The following is a 16177-nucleotide window of genomic DNA, read 5'->3' on the forward strand; positions in this document are numbered from 1 at the left end:
TACTATCTATCTATCTGTCTGTCTGTCTATCTATCTATCCATCATCCACCTAACTACCTACCCACCTGTCTGATCACCTATCTGATGACCGCACACGGGCGTATATGGTTATGCACAGATGGACAGAAGCTGCTCTGCTGTGATGCCACTCATTTGGGGAAAGGAGGAGAATAGAAAGAGCATTTTTTAAACACACTCTCTCTCTCCCTCTCTCTCCTGCGTTCGTTAAGCCCGTGATTCCGGACTCTGTATTCACCTCACGTGACTTGTCTCCCGTACGTCCTCTCCTGACACCGGGGTCAGCCTCAGGTCCCTCCAGGAGGCCCTTGTCATCGTGCAAGGTCGCTGTGGGACCACTGGACACTCACTACTCCTTGCGTTGGCTCCCACCATCACCCAGCCTGTGGGCAAGGAACAGCGACGTGACAGTGGTGACACAGTCATTCCAGCCACCAGAAGGACCCCGCGTGCCCGCCCGCCCACACGTGGAAGCATCCTTTAGCAGTCTCGGAGCTGCTCGTTGCCAGTCCTGATGCATTTGGTGATTAAAATGCAGTCTGTATCGTCAGCGTCTCTCCAGCGATGCAGGCGTATCAGACAGGATAAGTTCAGACAGAAAAGCCAGATTGTTACCACGGAGCTCATTGAAAGAACAAAAGAAAATGAGTTTGTAGATTTGTTGTGCTTCTAGATCATTTCTTAGGATTAAAATAAAAAACATTTGCTTAAAAAAGACGACTGTTCAAATACTAATGAAACAGATAATCGTATGTTAGGAAAACAGCTTCAGTGGAAAAGTCAAATACCAATTTGGTGCGGCTATTAGGACAGGCCTTTATTCCTGAATTTTGGAGGGTCTCTTCATGTAAAGATAATCCAGAAATAATAACTTTACAGCTTAGATACACTTTGAGAACATCCCCATGACTATTCGACAAAGCTCTTTGATGCTAATGACACATAATTTATTTGTAAATGTACTTACTGGAGGATTTGTAGCCCAGTGCTACATTATTCTTGGGATCGGCGGGATTTACGGTACCCGTAGGTGTCCCCGGGTGTTAAATACCCGAGTTCTTTTTCCTTCCTTTCTTCCTTTCTTGTTCCGATTTTCTCCTTTCTTCAGTTCACTCTTATGGGCACTGCTGTTCCCCTGCCACGCGCTGTGGGCAGCAGGGCCCAAGCAGGAACCAGAACTGCTTAAAACCCAAACTGCCGATGGTTTTAATCACAAGTTTGTAAAGGCAAACACTGAGGGTTAGGCGTCGGGGTTCCCCTGCGAAGCTGCTTGGCTAGTTCTGTGTGAGCTTCTGTGGTTTTCTCTAGTCTGATTAGTTTAGTCCCTGACATCGTCTTGTCTGGCGTCTTTGTGACTGGTCGGGTGAACTAACAAGGATGAAGGACCACGATTTCGCCAAACATCTCGTGACTGTATGTCCGTGACGTTCTCCTTACAGCAGAAGGCGGGAAGTAAACATCTTGTAACCACTGTTATTGTTTACTCCATCATTGCTTTATGCTTACCTAGCTACCTTCCTCTGTTATCTCCGGCAAAGTGTCCTTTTAAACACTTCTCCTGGAACTTGCTTTGCAGGCAGGCCTCCAGGACACGGCTAAGACCAAGATTTCTTGATCTTTGACTATGAGCTACATGACAACCAAAGCAACTGAAACATCTGGTTAACGCCTGCACCTACATCTCTAGACTCTATGATCTAATAGCTGAACACGTTTACGGGTACCTGTTGGTGTCATCATTCTCCCGTGTCTCCTCTACTCTCTGGGTCCTGATCTGTGGTGACCTCGCAGGGCGAGATAGAAGATGGCGGCTGCACAAGATGGAAGGTGCCTGGGTCCTCGAGCGACCGTGTGAAGCCTGGGGCTGTGATAAGAAAAAACAGAAAAGCCTTCAGTTGCCTTAAGCCACTGAGATTTGAGGACGGTCTGTGTGGAAAAGGGCATATCCTGACTCCTACAGTGTACACTGGCTTTACAGTAAGCCATCTACTGGTGACACTTGGGGACACCAATTTCAGAGGGATGGTGAGGCCAGAACAGGGTACCAATCAACTAGGAAAAGTACCTGATAAGCTTAACTGTGGAGGAAAGGAAGGATCGAGCAGCAGCCGTGTCACAGGGATGCTGTTTCTCGAAATAATTTTGTGCGCTTTCTCTTTGGTGTTTCCCGGTTTGTAACGTCCTCTCCTGGGGGCAGGGAACCCATTTGCCTCATGGAGGTTAAGGATTTCTACACCCCAGATGCAGAGAAAGAAAAATATCGTGTCCAGGTTTCGACATCCAGAATGGGATTTGGGCATCTCAGAGCTGACTGTGAGAAAGTAGTTCTGAAAGCCAGATTTTGTGGAGAGAGAAAAGGTAATTCAAAAATCACAAAGCTTTGTTATTTTCCCATCAACAGCCTTTGCCTGACAAACCTGACCATGGTGGTTACTGTAAACCAAAGCCACGCTCAGCCACAGAGAAGGACACAGGCTGGAGAGGTGGTGCCTAATCAGTGCCCTTCAAGTGGCCGGTAACCCCCGTAGGTGTAAATCAGCACTAACTTGTACCCACTCAGAGTCATGTTTATAGTGAAATATTTTTATCTTAACCACAACACACAAAGGAAAACCCACATCTGGACTGCCTGGGGCTGGTATCACACACACACACACACACACACACACACACACACAGAGCCGTGCACTGACTACCAAGCAGGAGAAAAACAGGCTGGGTCACACACCAGCTTCGTCGCCTGGGCGATGGGGTGTGGCCAGGGAAGGGAGGACTCTTACACTGAACTGAAGATTTCTGGAAATGCCAACGCTTAGTCCCTATATCTTTCCCCCTCCTTTTTGACATCTCTTGTGTTGACCACCCTTCGCTGTCCAAACAACCGACGCTCTGCTCTTCTAGTTCTTGAGCCAGCCACGTCCTGCCACGGGGGTGTCCCAGAACTCTGAGGGGGCTTTCCCCACACGCGGCATTGCTCTGTGCAGGCCAGCCTCCTGGGAAGAGTCTGGCCACAGTAACTATCAGTAACGGTGAGAACGTGGAACGTGATGCTCTCTGCACAGGTCGGTGGACCTGGGTTTAATAATTCTCTGTTCGGAGTAAAAGGCGGCTGCCGTCAGGCATTCTTACCGCTGTAAGGTGGGGCTGATGGAAGGTGAGACTGGTCGCAGTCACTGGTCCGGCCAGTGCGGGAATGCTGCGAGAGGATGGCGCTGTGAAGGCCACCTGCCCTGAGGGTAGGGACGCCCTCTGATTATTCCCGGTCCTGCTTCCTTCCAGGGAAACCGCTGTCCCTTGTTCTCCATTGTCCTTCTCTCTGTCCTCTGTAGAGTTCTTTCTTTTTCTCTGAGTTACATCTGAAGTCATGCAAAGCTGGAGAAGCTGCTGTTGAAATCCTTAACTGTCCAGCTTTTACACGACGTTCAGTTACACTTAGTCAGACTTCAGGTCTGTTTGTTCCCGTCAGTGCCTCAAACCAGTAGCTGTCCCCAAAGTTATTGCCATGTTTTCAAATTTTCCACATTTCTTGGCTCCATCGCCCCTTGTCCCCTCTCTCAGCATGGCCACGGCTACCCCGCGACAGTTAGGCTAGAGGGAGAAGCCCAGCCTCATCTGGCCTTTGCTGGAAGGCCGGCCTCGACTGCCGGCGTCACTCAAAGACCTTCTCAAGCCCCTTTCGTACTGTTTGGGTTTCGAAGAAAGACAATCCTTCCAGGCCTCAGTGTCTGGGACTCTGCTGTTCTTATTTGCGCCTGAAGGAAACTGTTTGGAGTAACAATTTGATAAGTGTACCAATGACAGCCTGCCCATCAGGGCTCTGTTCCTTCCCAGTCACCTCCCCTGAGGCTGCTGACACCGTCGATGGCTGATCTGCTCCCCAGGCCACTGCAGCCAGCAGTTGCATTAAGTGTTTGTCACAGCACAACATGTCCTTATTGGGTTTCCCCTCATGCAGCCCAGCACAAAGCTATTGTCTCGGATTTTAGATTTTTATGTTGTCGCCACCCTCCCTCCCTCCCTCTCCCCCCTTTCTCTCTCTCTCTCTCTCTCTCTCTCTGTCTTTCGCAAACCCCATTCCTGGTTTACGTTTATATATTAAGATAGAATCACTGCTGTAACCAACCTTTCTAAATCTCAGTGCCTTATCGCAGTAAAAGTATACAGAGGGTGCCAAAAAAACTGTACACACATTTTAAGAAAGGAAACAAAAAAACTGTATTAAAATTGTAATAATCAATATATACCGATAACAAAAGATGAATACAAGTCACGTTTGACTTCTGCAGTTACAAAAGGCGCTCCAAGTGTTACTCTCAGTGTAATTTTAATAGCTTTTTTGTGGGGAGCCATGGTTGCAGTTAACTTTAAAGCCTTAACAGAATGGCTCAGTTTATACTTAACCTATTTCCTCCCACTGAGGCAATTGTCTCTGCCTGCATCTGGAGAGAGCTTGCATGCTGCTCAGGAATGTGGTGGGAGTGGCCAGTTCCCAGAACAGAAGGTTGATGCCTATCAGGGCTATTGATAAGATAATTACATTTGGGAGTTTCAGTAAATTTTGTGTCTCCTGTGTTAAAGTTAAAGATTCACTGTTAACTAGATAATGCATTTTTGTACTTGCTAAACTGCACGTCCACAGAAGGTATAAATTCTGGGGACAAAATAAACTCAGCGTCTCCAGGAACACTGGGGTCCGCGATCGCCATCATCAAAGTGTGAGTGCCTTTTTTCATTCCCACTCCCCTTGTCAGGAACCGTTCGACTCGTGGCGGCAGGCCCGCTGCAAGTGGCGCCCGAACAGGGACTGGATATAGGGGTAATAGTGAGGAACACCGTGTGGCAAGGGCCCAGCTCATTGGAGCTAATCAGTGGATGCACGGTGAGCAAGGCACTGTCCCCTCGGTCGAATGAGTGTGTGAGTGAGTGATAGCTCCACGACTTCGTGTTACGGAGCTTGATTGGGTCCTAACCTGCGGTTCCGGTTCTGTCATATGGCATAACGGCGACTGGGCTTTACAACCCACCTGGCCGGGGGATTTATACCGGCGCGCCTCTAGCTAAGACGGGTAAGATATCTCACGGGAGATACAACCTAAGCCAGGCGAAACCAAGTGGGGACCCCCAATGAGCTGCCTTAAAAGATCCAAAAAGGAGCCTTGCCTCCCCTTGCCCCTGCCCGGGGAAAGCCACTGCTGTCTCTGGCTTTCCTCAAAGGAGATCGGTAGCCAATGACGGGTAATGATCAGTAAGCGTTTTTACAACCTAAGACAGGAGTCGATCGCTTTGATGATCGATATCCAATGACGGGTAAGTGAAAATGTCTGTACTGACCACCTAAGCCAGACACGATCTCAAAACTATAAAATAAAAAAGGGGGAGATGTGGGGAGCCATGGTTGCAGTTAACTTTAAAGCCTTAACAGAATGGCTCAGTTTATACTTAACCTATTTCCTCCCCCCTGAAGCAATTGTCTCTGCCTGCATCTGGAGAGCTTGCATGCTGCTCAGGAATGTGGTGGGAGTGGCCAGTTCCCAGAACAGAAGGCTGATGCCTATCAGGGCTATTGATAAGATAATTACATTTGGGAGTTTCAGTAAATTTTGTGTCTCCTGTGTTAAAGTTAAAGATTCACTGTTAACTAGATAATGCATTTTTGTACTTGCTAAACTGCACGTCCACAGAAGGTATAAATTCTGGGGACAAAATAAACTCAGCGTCTCCAGGAACACTGGGGTCCGCGATCGCCATCATCAAAGTGTGAGTGCCTTTTTTCATTCCCACTCCCCTTGTCAGGAACCGTTCGACTCGTGGCGGCGTCACGTTTGACTTCTGCAGTTACAAAAGGCGCTCCAAGTGTTACTCTCAGTGTAATTTTAATAGCTTTTTCCTTTCTTAAAATGTGCATACATTTTTTTTGGCACCCTCTCTATTTCTCACTCATGAAAATTCCAGTGCAGACGTTCCTTTCCGGGTCTACTCAGAATGGTGTCAGAGGTCCAGGCTCCGTCAGTCAGGTCTGGCGTTGGACCCCATGTACTCGGTCAGCTGTCCAAAAAGCAGAGAGCGAATACTGCCTGAGTCCTGTGCAGTTCTTCTCTCAGTCACTCCCAGATGAGTTTGTTATCTTTCAATAATAAGTATATTCCAACACAATAATAATGAGCTCAGTGCGTGTTGATTGACATGCTTCTGAAATACAGCCGGTTGCTGAGTCAGCTAACTATTGTTTTTAATCAGTGAGGGGAAGGATGGAGCCACTGGGTGTTGGGAGCCTTCAGAGAGCGTGTGGTGGGGGGAGTCATGGGGGAGGCAGATGAAAAGAGAGGTTAAAAAAAAAGAATGGACTTGAAGTCTAAGGAAAATGTGACGCATTTCAATTTTTCTTTTTTTCAGAAGAGCGGTAATGCTTGCAGAAGTAAAGAGAAATAAATATACTGAGATGTTGATATAGACAATGCTGGAAAAGCAAGATCGTTGAGAATTTACTGTGACCATTATATTGCTGCTAACTTTACAATTAATGAAAAATTATTGGTCTGTACGGATGGAAATATGACATAATTACAGAATGCTTATTATGCAGCATAAATGGAATAGCTATGGGTTTAATATAGGAAATTTATGACGTCAGCTGAACTCATTATAAGTCCGTTTAGATTTTCTACAATAGCTAAACTGAATGAGAATGGTATATCTATTCGATAAAACATTGTGCAGTCGTTCCAATAATGGTCATACAAACTGCATCGTAAGCATTTCACAGTGATATTGGTTGTAATTAGAGTGTGTACAGTTCAATACCTTCCCTGTTTTTTGTGTAAAAATCACTTTTTTCACCCATAAGGGAAAAGTGTCTCTAGATCAAGGAGGAGACCTTAGGCTGTGTTAGCCGTAGGCTCGTATTTAACTGCCTGGGACATTTTCCCAACAGAAATACCAAAACTAAATGGATAAGAAGTGGGGTTCATTCCTTGGGGACATTCATCTCTTGCATGACGTGGATAGAACATTTTTCCCTCTGTTATTATTGCTGTTGTTGTACAATTCAAGGGGTTTTAGACTTCACGTCAGTCTCATCTGGCCATCTGCGTACTATTGACCTGTGGGGTTCAAGTACCTGAAGATTAGGATGTTGAGTTCAGTGACCATACTTCTCTCAGATGTGACGTCATCTCAAGGGCACTTAGGACCCCTGGTTGACAGTGGGACTGAAAAAGCCACCAATGCTAGAAATGTCCGAAGTCCTGACAACCAACTCCCTCCATCTCCTCAAAAATGTTTCTTTTTTCATTGTCTGGGGTCAGAGATTTAAGGAATTAACTCCTAAAGGCTTTGTCCTTAGAAAACCACAGATTGTCTTCTGTGCGAGTTGGGTGGCAATGGACCTTTTAAGCTAATATGAATAACTGATCTCAGGGTTGGTGGTGGCTATAGCATCCAGATAAATCCCAGCCTCTTCTCCCTGTGTGTGGGGAGGACAGTTGTCACTGCTCTATTGGGACAGGATCCTAGAAAATGGCCTGTGTCTCCACACTTGGAGAGTCACGCACTGACTCATGGCTGCTCTGGCCAGTCTCTCACGGGACCCTTGGGCCATCGGAAACCCATCTCGTGCACAGCCCAGCTCTTCCATTCTTTGCTCCCCATCCTCTGTGTGTCCCACCGCGTCCCATCTAAACTCCAATGTGGGCTTAAGCTCTTCTTTTATTGGAAGCTCTGAGTATTCTAAAGGGGACTTGTCTTTGTCATAGTATCAGCTTGACTCACCCACCACCCATGCAGCCTTTTACTGACAGAATGTTATCCAGAAGTTTCCACGAGGCCAGCCTCACCAGCTCCAGTGCTTGAGATGAGATGTCTGGTCTCTCCTTCCCCAGCACCAGGGACCAGCCCTGCTGTTGACACTAACCTATACCTTCCCCTCTTTCTAGTGGTTTGGGTTCAAGAATGGCTACATTGTCCAACATAAAGCAGTGAGAGCTAGGCCTGGGATATATGTGTCTATTTTTTAACGTTAGGGGAGAGACACATGCTCTTCTCTGTGGTTGTGAAGCTGGGTGTGCGAGCGAAGCTTCTATGTCTGTGTTGTCACCATGGCGAGAGCTCTGCCAGGATGCGGGTGGGGCGTCCCGCTAAGAAAGAAACGAGAGCACGGAGACAAGCGAAGTAAAAATGATGGATGGAACTAACTAGCTCACGGTAACTTTGAACATCGTGTCACCAGTGATGCCACCTGTAGACTTGGCCATGTCAGTGATCTGAGCCAAAAACTTACTTTAAAAACTCGTTGGGGTTGGATATTCCATCGCTTTCCATTGAAATCACTCAGTCATAAGGTGTTGGGAACCGAAAGCCATGCAAATGGGGGACTGAGTATTTGGACTCCAATTAATCTGTCCCCTTGCTTCCTGGAGAGAGCAGGGTGGGGTACAGGACAGGTCTTCACACAGTAGGTTCGGTAGGGTGACCCCTGGATGACTTTCTCCTCCTTCCATCTGCCTCATCAATTCTATTGGGTTCCCACTGCCATTAAAGCAGAGAAGGAAGGTACTTATTCAGGATTTGGGTTTCTGCTTCCGGTTCGTTCTTTCTGCCACGAATGGCTGTGGGCTCTTGAGTCTCAAATTTGAAAGCTGTTTGGGTAATATTGTTAGGATTTGGCACAGGTGTGCATTTTATATCAAGTATTAATTTTCTTTTAAAAAAACAGTTTTGTCTCACATGTTGAAGGGTCGGGATTTGAGTGGACCCTGGGGAGCTATTGCCTCACAACACAGTGCTGAAGAAGCAATTCCATTTTTCACGGGTTCCTTTCTGTGTCTACACACATGCCCACACACACTGCTGAGAGGAATCCAAATCATTGAGTCCCATTCCACACCGAATCAGAAACTCTGGCCATAGGACCCATCCTTGATTTTCATAAGCCCTCCAAGAAATTGTTGTGTATTCTGAAGTGTGAAGACATTACTTCAAATTTTTTTTGTTCTCTTCTTTCTTGTTTCCTTCCGTTCTTTGGCTCAACCATTTGCAGAGGATTGGATAAGTTTTGGGCCACTCATCTGAGGATGGAGCTACCTATACAGAAAGATTGCTCTGCTGTTTGTTTAGACGCTACGCTATTCCTGGGACTCCGGGTGAAAGTTTAAGGCGTCATGGCAGACATCGTCCCTGCGGGACAGCTCCCCCAAAGGGGACACAGCCACCCTGAGTGACTGCTTTGCCAAGCAAGCAGTGGGCAGCACTATAATGGAAGTTTTCTCTCTAGGTGTTTCGTTGACCTTTAAATAAATCCCACCTCTTTCAATGTGGCCACTGGATCTCAGATTTTCCTGAAATGACATCTTCATAATGAATCTGTTAATTGCCCCATACTTGACTCACGAAACTTCACACCTTCAGGAAAACCCAGCTGCTCTTTATCTCAATATTTCTTTTTTTCTACATTGAATGAGCATAGTGTTTCACTAAAGACAAGCAAATCAGATGAAAGGAAATTCATTTTGCTTTGGCATATTAAAAACAAACATACAACATGTACTCACACATCAAACTCCCCAAAAGAAAATACAGAGAGAAGATGCTAGAAGGCAGATCAGTTATCAGCGTTTATTCTCAGAGAGTTGGAGTTCAGACATGTCCACTGTGCCACTGGAAGCAAAGCTTTTGGAAGGAAATGGTTCTTAAAGGGTGATTTTTTTCTATTCTGTTCATTCCCTGCTACTAGCAGGATTTGGGTGCAGCTCCAGACTGGATGGGTCCAACTCTGGACTCTCCTCTCATGTGTCAGGACCATTTCTGCTTCCATGAAATTGTGGTTCAGAAACCGCCACATGATGAAATGTGAACTCTAAGCACAATTCTTCACAATACTGCACAGCCCACGTCTCAGGTTTCCTCCTCTCGTCATTGCTTAAGGACTACTGACCTGTCATAGGTATAAGGAGCTATTCTATAATGAACGTCCCTGTCCTGTGTCACAGGCTGGAGACTGCAAAGATATAAAGAAAGGTGCTTTTCTAGTGGAATGAGATCTGGGGACAATAACTGTGTAGGAACACCTAGGACGACACCTACTTTGTTTGCTCATAAGACTGGCTCTAGGAAAACTCGATCCCTCTGCATAAATTGGGGCCAAATCAGAGCTCATGGTATTCTCCAAAGCAAACTATTCAAAAGGCATGCACAATACAGTAATTTTTAGAAGTTGGACAAATATGGATAAACAGCAGTTATATGAATAATTAGAAAAGGGGTTTTATGTTATTCTAGTGTAGAAGCCCACAAATTTAGCCACATCAGGAAAGGAGAATCGTCTTGGTTATTGTGAATTATTTTGCCTCCATTAAAAATAAGAAACTACATCAATATTTAAGCATGTTTCCTAATTCTATTGCTAACATTCATTCCTCGGCATGGACTCCGCCTGGCTACTGGTGTGCCTAACTGCGTCCCCATTAGTAGCTAAATCCTTCCAAGTAGTTGGAAGAGAAGAGAATTCTTTGTATTGATATAATGCCAACTTGATCTGCACAGTATAAGAGCTTAGACTAAAAACATAATGCAGAGTACAGCTCAAGAGTAAATTGTCATGTCATCTTGTTTTCTGGAAAACAAGAGTAACCCCGCTTTCTTCCACATTCCTGCAGCCTTCTTTCCATGTTTGGGAAAAGCACACAGTTCATTTTGGATAAGTCGATGTGGCCTGCTGCCCCAGAACATAGTATAATAATTATTTAAGAACAGAGGCCCCTTACCGTTGAGAGTTCTTACAGCCAGAATTTTAAAATGTATCCATTGAGTCACCAAATAGTTATTGAATGCCTAACCTCTGGAAGGTGCTGAAGGTCGAACAGACAGAAACATAGTGAAAGTGCCTACAAGGAAAGGATGGGCAAGTGGGAGAAAGAGACAGTGGGCAGGGACGTGGTAAGTTAACCAGGTGCTGCAGACCGTAGGTACTCACCTGTGTGGAGGACGTCAGCTGGGAGAGGGGGTGAGCAGCGGGTGAGGACGCAGCGGTTAAGGGCGCTCTCCTGAGGACGAGATGCCATTCAGGCAGGTCCTAGAGGCCAAGAAGAAATCGTCTGTGAAAAACTGGAGATTCTAAAAGGAGAATTACTTTTCTTCAGTGTGTACGAGTTCTTGAAACATGTAGTGACCAAGAATTTTAAGATATATCGTTCTTATTCAGAAATCAGGAAACCTTGACATAAAATGTCTAATAATCTGACAGCTCTTCAATCTACGTAGTTTAAAAAAACTGGATGAATTGTGACAGAATGCACAACTTTTCTTGTCAGTCCTCTTGGGTCCCTGGCTCCCAACCCTCTAAATGTATTCTTCCTGTCCCTTGTACACCTGACCCATTAAAAGTCGGGGAATTCCAGAATCACGTGCTTCCGACGCCGATATATCGCAATGGTTGAGGGCTGAGTCTCTCCTGACACCTTGTGCTCTAGCTTCAAATATTCTTATGTGCCTGGATCTTTGCCAAGTCAATTCTATCATCAACGATAATCTTCTCAGTGACAAACTCCTACTAAGTATTCAAAATCCAGCTCAAATACATTTTACTCTGAAGTCTTTCCCCTGTGTTTCTCTTCCTCTTCCTCTTCAGAAATCCTCCCTGAATTGAATATGAAATCAACTTAAAACCTTTAAGACAAACAAAGATAATCAGTGTATTTGGGGGGATACATACGTATTTGGTAAAACAACAAAGAAAACCAAGGAAATAATAAACGAAATTTGTAATAATCTTAATTTTGAAGGAGAAAGAGAGGCAATTGAGGAGGGACTCAAAAGGTTGTTCACTGATTTGGTTAGTAATATTCTATTTCCTGGGCTTTTATCTTTTATATCTCATTTTCCTTTGTATTTTATAAAATTTCAAAAGTAATTCATGAAAATAAATGGTTCTCAGCCTTAGTAACAATTTGTTAATTCAAATGACTCACACATGTCGCATTTAAATCCACACTGGGGTTTGCACTCCACAGAGAAAGTAATTTCCAGAACCTGATTCCCATGAAAAACGGGAAATCCAGCAGTTTCCTCAGGAGAGTGACCCTTTTCAGATTGAGTTCAGCACCAGAAGAGACAACCATTGCAGAACTGACACCTGGAGCGTAGACGCCTACGCAGGATCTCTGCTGCACTCCTGCTGAGTTCTTAGATTAGCTGTCCTGCTCACTCCATCCGGAATCTTCTCTTTTCCAAACAGACCAACGGTCCTTGAAAATACCGTGTCCCCATCATAAATGCAGGCCCAGGAAAGGCTCAGGGAAGTCCAGAGAGAACCAGGAATGACACAACATGGCTACAGGGGGGTCTGGGCTGTTCCCCCACTTTCTAGATTGTTCCTTCTATCGATCTTTATGTCATGCCCGCCACTCCCCGCCCCATCTGATCTGATCTCCACAGCCCTCCGGTGTCAACACTCTATTTCTGTTGGGCTCTTCCACTGACACCCTGCAGACACCTCACGTTTCTACCCAAAGCCTTTGCTCAGGCACTGCCCTGGCTGGAACTGCTTTCTCTCTAAGCCAGTCAATCAATCACCAGCCAGTCTGTCAATCCAACAGCGTGTGTATAAATGTCCCAATGGAACCATCTCAGAGACTCTAACCTCCACTGATCTCACACCGCAAATTCATTTGGTCTAACATTTAATGTGCGTCGATGCATTGTCTTATCTTTGCCAGTGCAATGGTTACCAAATAGTCCCCCACTTGTCAATTGTATGAGGGTCCCTTCCTGTGAACAGGGGAGCTGCCGTAGAAACAATTCAGGCCTCAGTGGGGTCTTTTCCCAGTTACTTTGCAGCCTACAAGGCTAAGCATGGCCTCCCGCACAAGTATCTACAAGAGAAACTCCCGAAGTACTCTGAGCAGTGCTGCCAATGCTTATAAACCTCCTTCAAAGAAACACAAACTTTTTTTTCCCTGGGAATTGCTCATCCTTGTTTGAGACGCTTTCACAGGCTTGACTATCTAGTAAGCCCTGCTCTTAGGTCCTATGGGCGGCCGGCTTGCTTTGTCCAGCGATGCCTCAGACCCTTTGTAAAATGGTCCTGGGATCTCGTGCCAGGCAGAGGAAATCTAGGAGTGACTCGATTCTCTCCAGTTAGGTAGAAGAAAGATTAAAAACTAAAAGGAGAAAAGGAAAAAGACCAACAGCTAAAAAGTCTGCTATATAATACAGTCAGAATCAACTTAGAATTCATTCCTTTTCATTCAGAAACCACCTCCAGGGCCTGGGACTATATGGTGGTTACTATAAGTGCCTCCTGGGAGCTAAAGTAGACCATCAATTTACAGTCAATTAGGAAAATACAGCGTTGCCTTGAAAGGCTTCTAGGCCAAGATTTGAACTACAGTCTGACTATGCATCGTGCGGGCCTGCCCCTCCCTCTTTGTGAAGTCTGAAATTAAGTCATTAGCGAAACATTATGCTTTGTTTTAGTTCTCCTGGTGTTCCCTTTCCACGCGCAAAAATCCGTGGGAATTACACAGCTAGTAGACAGCCTGTACCCTTGGGCTAGTTGGCAGGTGAAGTGGAAGAAGTCTGGAGCCCACGGAAGGAAGCTGTACCCTTAGCCAAAGGCAGAGGGGAGGCTGGTCAATGGCTGCCTTCTGTACACACTGTTCCCTTCTGCACACACTGGTCACCGTCTGCTGGGACTGGCCACCGTGCTGTTCTCTAAGAAGTGTCTGGGGCAGATTGCAGTGGGGTTGTGTGGTGTGAACGACAGAGGGCCCCTCAAGCTGCACATGTCACGTGATGGAAAGGAGCGGGAGGGAGGAGAGAGGAAGCATTTTCAAACAACTGCCAGGAGATAAATGCATAATGTTGTCTCATTCTAAAGTCCATTTAGTAAGTGACGTGGAAGGGAATCATATGACTATAGCAATTTCAGTTTGCATTTTTAATGTTTGGCCAGGAACTACCAAGAGACCAAGAGTAAACATTTGTTTCTCGTTTCCCACTGAGACAAGGCAGTAACAGAAGATAAAAGTGCTCAGTGTCCAGGTCCAGCTAATTCCACCGTCAGTGTAATGCCAGGAAGGCCAGTCTCTAAGGATAGTTTAGAAGTTAACACTCTTGAATGGTCAGATGTGGAATTAAAGAAAAGATGCAGCCTGAGCCTTGCCGATAACTATGATGACAATTATTGATAATTATAAAATAATCATCGGCGATTCCCTTTTTGCATTCTGGATGATTCAAACAGATCTATCATGGCAGAGAGCCACGCAGTGGTTGCCTCTGGGTGGTGAGGGACACAATTGGGGGATGGGATTACCAAGAATGGAGTATTTTTGACCGATGGGAATGTTCACAGTTTTCATTGTGGTCGTGATGGTTTTCTTCGTCCAAATCAATCTAATTATGCACGTTAAATACTGCATTTCCTTTTAGGTCAATTACTTCTAGCTAAAGCCGTTCAAAACATACATCCTCAAATACCACATGTATAAAAACATTTATAGTAGTTTTGTCAAAAGAACCCCAAACAGGAAACAACTCAAATGCCCATTCACGGGAAAATGAATTTTTTTTAAAAGTTTGACTCTTTATGTAATTAAATATATCACAGCAAATAAAAGGATAGACGATGCATGCAGGCAACACTAGGGGTGAATCTCAAAACCGAGGCAGCCAGACACAAAATCGTATGATTCTGTTCATGTTGAATCTTAAGAACCAGCTAAAGCTTTTATTTATTTATTTATTTTTTAAGTTTATTGAGGTGACAATTGTCACCCCAATAAAGCTTTTTAATGATAATGGACGTCAGAAAGTGGTTGCTTCTAGGAGCTGAGGGAGATTGACCAGAAAGGGTGATGAAAGAACTCCCTGAGGCGATGCAAATATTTTACGTGATGTATTTATTGATGATGATACAGAGCTACCTAGATGCAGATCACATGGGACTCTCACATTTAATTAGCACCTCTAGTATTTTAATTATAGATGGAGGCTCCTTTAACGTCCATGTTCAAACATGCCCCAGAAACCACCGAAGAAGTATGGTTAAAAGCAAAAGCAGGTACATTTGTCCCTGTCTGTCAGGTACAATTAAAGTCAAAGAATATTTATTTGCATAGTTGTACGAGCAGACAGTGTACAGCGTGGACCATCTGGCTTTCCGGGGTCCGTAGCTGCAGCGAGCCCATGTCTCTGGGCCTGTCCTGCCCCCACTCAGCTCTTGAGAAAATGCACAAGGTCAAATCTGTCCGCCAGTGCTTATCACTGGTGGGGGGGAGGCGCTGAGATGGAGGCAAAGCTTGTCTTCACGCATCTCTTCTCTTCCCGCCCCCATGGAGACTTCACGCTCTGGAAGCACAGAGTCACAGGAGCGAGACGGATGCCAGCACTGACCCCCAGCTCTGCCACCCACTCGGTCCCTGACCTTGGCAGGTTGGCTAACAGTCTGGTGACTGTGAGGCATACAGGCTACAAAGGTGTGCCTGGGATTTGAGTGGACATGATCATTAACAAAAGGGCAGGTAACGCTGCTGGTACTGGGATGTACACTCGATCTCAGTTATAATGGACACGTTTCATTGCCGTCATCCCTGGAAATATTCTGTCCCTGAGAGACCCCCCGATTCTGAGACCTCAAAGGGAATCGGAGATTAGGAAGTACAAACTCCCGGTCATAAAATAAGTCACAGGGAGGTGAAGTACAGCACAGGGAATATAGTCAATAATATTGCCACAACGATGGATGGTGACGAAAGGTTACCAGGCTTACTATGATCCCTTCAGGAGGTGTTTCACGAAGCTGTCTGTCTGGAAGACCACACAAGCAATCCTTGGTCCTGTCAGGAGTGAAACACCTTCTGTCTGACGCCAAAGGCCACCCTTCGTGAACTCCCTGAAATGATGTCTTTCCAGACGTGTCCTGTCTGCTGACTTGTGATGGGGAGAGAATGTGGATGCAGCCTGATGGATTCCTCGGTACTTCTGTTTCCTTTTCATGAGACTGTGCAAACACAATAAAATTGCTTACACATTCTTTTGAATGTCTGAGAGCTAGGGGAACTGTAATTTCCTACAGCCAGCAATGAACCCAGTAGAGAATCCCTTAGTACCTGGGGCCCTGATGTCCTCGGAGCAAAGCAGTAGGAAGAGGGACCGCTCGCCCTCC

General features: G+C 45.6%; 1 long non-coding RNA gene across 1 annotated transcript in view; it reads right to left on the reverse strand.

The window, feature by feature from the left end:
• Positions 1 to 1748: 1748 nt before the first annotated feature.
• LOC141567692 (uncharacterized) overlaps positions 1749 to 16177 on the reverse strand; it is a 71440-nt gene continuing 57011 nt past the window's right edge. Inside the window, exons 3-4 of the long non-coding RNA XR_012490513.1 lie at positions 10985 to 11083; positions 1749 to 1882 (exon numbers count right to left, since the gene is read on the reverse strand). This is a non-coding gene — a long non-coding RNA (uncharacterized LOC141567692). The remainder of the gene's footprint in view (positions 1883 to 10984; positions 11084 to 16177) is intronic.

This window comes from Rhinolophus sinicus, linkage group LG11 (genome assembly GCF_036562045.2).
Source record: "Rhinolophus sinicus isolate RSC01 linkage group LG11, ASM3656204v1, whole genome shotgun sequence".
NCBI lineage: Eukaryota > Metazoa > Chordata > Mammalia > Chiroptera > Rhinolophidae > Rhinolophus > Rhinolophus sinicus.